This window comes from Sciurus carolinensis, unplaced genomic scaffold (genome assembly GCF_902686445.1).
Source record: "Sciurus carolinensis unplaced genomic scaffold, mSciCar1.2, whole genome shotgun sequence".
NCBI lineage: Eukaryota > Metazoa > Chordata > Mammalia > Rodentia > Sciuridae > Sciurus > Sciurus carolinensis.
The window spans coordinates 775,834-780,320 of record NW_025920141.1 but is presented as its reverse complement, the minus strand read 5'-3'; the positions used below and the strand labels follow the sequence as shown (position 1 = coordinate 780,320).

The following is a 4,487-nucleotide window of genomic DNA, read 5'->3' as shown; positions in this document are numbered from 1 at the left end:
CTCAAAAGCTTTGGGATCCCATAGAGTTTACCATGCTCTATCATTTTCTGAATTAAAATACTTCAGTAATTGATCAAAACTTGACTTTCTCTCCTCTCCCCCTTTGAAGTGTAGATGGTCAACATGTTGTCATGATGGCAATGACTGACAATGAAATTTCTGATTTCCTTTTCTGCAGCATTGACCTTCTCATATACATGGTGCCCACTGACTCTGAGAAGGCTTAGGGAATGCTAAAGGTGCCATTTACACAAGCAAAGGCCCATCATCTCCAACACTGGGCTTTGGTCGGGGTTCATAGAGAGCTGTTCATGCTATGAAATTTCCCTCAGGATGCATGGCCATCGATCTATGCACTCACATTCCTTTTTAAAACTCTCCTGTGTAGGTCCTAAAGCCTGTCTGTCTCCTTTGTCTTGACATGTGACACAGAAGGCTGTGAATCCTTTTCCTTGACATGCAGGACAGGTCAAAACAAAATGGTGGCTCTTCGGAGTGGAGCAGAGTTTATACTGGTCCCACTGGGCTCCACAGTATGAAAATTCTGATAACATGTCACTGTTGTAGCACAGGGCATAATCCTTGTCAAAAACAAACAACTTCCCCTTATAAAAAGAACATTGGGAAATTCTTCCAGGTAGTTGTGGATACCACCCTTGAGCTGTAACACTTTCTTACACACTCCCTTGGACTTCAGGTATGCAGAGTCATGCCCTCACAACAGATGCCCCCAGTACAGTACATCAGCACCCTCTTCTCTCTGAAAAGTTCTAGATTTTTGTCAATGTAGCTAGAAAAGTAACTGAATTTCCTGATGTCTTGGGCTAAGTAGCCCTGCAATAGACCTAATTTGCTTTCATAGGAGTTTCTGCACTCCAGTAGAATATTACCACTTTATTTTTGGTCTGGCTGAGATAAAAACTTTTCTACTTCTTTATGAAATTCATCTGGGGATAAATGGATTCCAGGCTTCTTGTAGGAGATCTTATTGGGGCTGATCCACATGGGCATGATTTCTTCAAATACACCAACATGCAATTCTGGAAAACAGTGAGCTCCTCCCCTGCTGGTCTTAAAATCTTCCTTACAAAGATAATCCTTAAATAATGGACAAGAAACCATGGCTTCTACATAGAGTCTGGTGGTCAGTTTGCTTCCACCCAGTGTCTCATTGATTCCTTCAGTAGCAATTCCAATGTTGCCTGTGAGGTGCAAGTGCTGACACAGAGTTGTTCGCCAGGCACAGATCCACTGGGGATCCTCTAGATCACAGTAGCAGTAATAAAGTAGCATCTCCCCTTCTTCACTGCCCAGGTCACTTTTCAACTCATCAGGGCTAAAGCAGCTTGTATTAGGGAGCCAAGCAGACACCTCATGGCTATGAGTAATGTATTTTTTTAGAGGGTTCTTTTTGTCCACAGAAGTGATACTCTTTGAGGTACTCAATGTTGCATCCAGTTGCTTTAAAATAAAAGCAGTATGGTGATAAATTTCATCAGCATGCTGTGTTGCCACATTTCTATGGATGCTGGTCTGGTTCATGAATAGCTGCTGACAGCATTTCCACCATTTTTCTTTATATTCATAAGGAGATGCAGGAACTTGTTTGGTTTTGACAAAGAGGACAAAGTCCCATCAGTCCAGAGTCTTTCCCAGGTTTTTCTTTGAGGACCTGCCTCTGCCTGACAATGGTTGCCTTTCCTCACCCTTGAGCCCACATCCAGGCTGTGCATGTGCTAGGTTTATGTAGTAACCTCACTACAGAAGTCATCGTGCATTCTTACCATAGGTCTCAATACCTCACCTTCCGGGTTGCTCAATAAGTGCTGGTGCTCTAACTGAACAAATAAAACATCTTTATCTCCGTGTAACTTGAACATACTCGAAAAGTGTAGAATGACCCATGAAGAACTATTTTCTGAAAGGAAATCATTTTTATGAGCCATTTTCAGATTTGGCTAATAGGTGAGTGCTTTCTCAAAGACTATTTTTCTTCCAAGGTTCGCAGGGAAACAAAAAAGGAGATCTGTATTCAAATTTTAAGTCAGAACTCCCCAACATTGGAAGACATGCCACACACAGAGGGGTTGATGAAGGGCTTTTGAGGCAGGGACCTCACACTGAACTAAAGGCAAAGATAGGTGTCCACTGATGGACCACCAAAAGGAGGCTGCACATCCAGGTGTGACAGGGAGACACATGCTCCTGGACCTTGGCGTGTGGCCATTATGGAAGAACTGCTGCCACCACAGCAGTGGACTCAGAACTCAGTCCCTGCCAGGGCTATCTCCAAGCAATACCACAGAGCTCAGGGAATGAGCACCCTGGCTTCTTCCCCCTCTAGCTTGCCTCCCCTCAGAAGTGTCTCTCATTAGGTGAAGATGAATCATTTCCAGAGGTCCAAGAAGACAAGTTGATGCAGGATGGCATGCACACAAGATGCTGCTGAGGGGTGACATGCAAAAAAGAACAAAATATTGCAAAAAGTTGTGAATGTCATATGTATATGATCTGATACTATATGTATATGTATCTGCATTGATGATCTGAAAGTTTTAAAATGCTTCTCATTTAACCAACATCACAACAGTAGATGTTAGAAAGAACATTCTGCATGACATTCAGTGTTGATTTGTCTATCTTGTTACTGTGAAAATTTACTCACATTTCACTACTTATGTGTTTAGAGTGGTGCCACAGTCAGATAATTGTTAAGAGGATTTGTGAGGTGGAAAATAAAAATCAACAACATGAACTCCCAGGACTGAGAAGTAGTATCTAGTGTGGAAACATTGAAAATTTATGGAAATGCAAAGGGAAAAAAGAATAAAAGTACACATTACTGAGACCAAGTAGATTAAGAACAGAAATGGGCAATTATTTCTTAGCAAACTCATTAGTGGAAAATGAAAAAGAAAAAAAAAGAAGAAATACAGGAAAGAGAAAGATTCTTACGGTGTCAGCAAGATCAATTAGAACAAATAGTTAATTAGTCATTAGAGCAATCGTCAAGAAGGAACTTTGTAATATTTGACAACATTTAAAGATTAGAGAAATTTGTGATTTCTTTTGGGTTGAAATGTGTTCCCCAAAATATTGTGATATCTTTTCCCAGTACCAACATATATGATGCCATAAAGATTTTGAAGACATTCAAGTTACTATAAGGACATTGAATAGTCCTCAATCCAATGTGACTGTGTTTCTTACAATAAGGGGAAATTTGAGACAACAACTTCTGTGGCATAAGCGCTCAGTCTGTGGTATATTGCTATGGCCACCCAAGGAAACTAGTACACTGCTCTTATTGAAAAAGAGCCATAGCTAACATGTAAAGTAATACTCATTTTCCACTTAATCTTGTTAGATCTGAATCACATTTTCTGCCATTATATCCTGATGGAGGGAGTAAGGATTCTCTCCAGGATAGAACTTTTTAATCCATACTCAAGTTATTGGTGAAAGCTCTGTCTTCAGCTGTCGCACAATGAGGGTCCATGTGTTGAGAACAAATGCAGACAGAGGACTAGATTTTGATGCCAAAATTAATCATTTGCACTATAATTAATCTAGATGGAAGGAAGACTGTACACTCTTTGATCCACTGCATATTGTCTGCATCACCAGACACCTCCAGCAGGTGTCATTTTACACTGTGTGGATTCTGGTACAGTTGAGTGGCCAGAGAAGGCTGTCCAGGTGAAGCTGGATGCCAGGAAAAGACTCAAGAAAGTTGGAAATCATTTAATTGCTGTCTAAGAGTCAGTCATCACAAAGAAGTGTTACATTGGGGCTTAGAACATCCTTACTGACTCATTAGTACAGGTAATCTGGTGGCAGAAACTGTGAATTACAAACCTGTGTAAAGTATAACTTGATAGTTTTAAAAGATTTCCTTCAAGAACATGCCATGGGATATCTGGATTACTATATTTGTGTTCTCTTCATTATTATAAGAATTTTTTTCATTTACAAGCATACAAATACTCTAGTGCTTGTAAAATACTTGTTAAGTAAGATTTTATATTCAGGAGCTGGCGATATAGAGTGCTTGCCTGTCAAGCACAAGGCCCTAGGTTTATTCCCCACCACTGCAAAAACAAAACAGAACAAAACAAGATTTTATATTCAAATTCTGGAAAGCTTCATATAAAGTGGTACAAAAACATGTAATCTGATACCATGCAGTGTGCTGACTTAACATAACATAAAAATGCAAGTCTGTCATTTAAAACCATAGCACAGTAGAGAGTAGAATATTAATATAAGGTCAACACACTATAATGCCACCATGTTGATATTGCACAGAATGAATAAAGCTGAGAGTGTTCTGAAAGAGCCATGCAGTGACATCATTTTTATTAGAAAACCCTTATATGAGGGAATGTTTCATGGTAAATCATGCCTAACAGATCATTAGCAATATAACTTTGGTCATGATGATTAAAACAACACTCACTTTAATTTTGTTCACCTGTTAGACTGCA

General features: G+C 39.7%; 1 pseudogene; it reads right to left on the bottom strand.

The window, feature by feature from the left end:
• Nucleotides 1-246: 246 nt before the first annotated feature.
• Nucleotides 247-1,635, bottom strand: LOC124974263 (thiosulfate sulfurtransferase/rhodanese-like domain-containing protein 2; annotated as a pseudogene).
• Between the last annotated feature and the right edge of the window lie 2,852 nt (nt 1,636-4,487).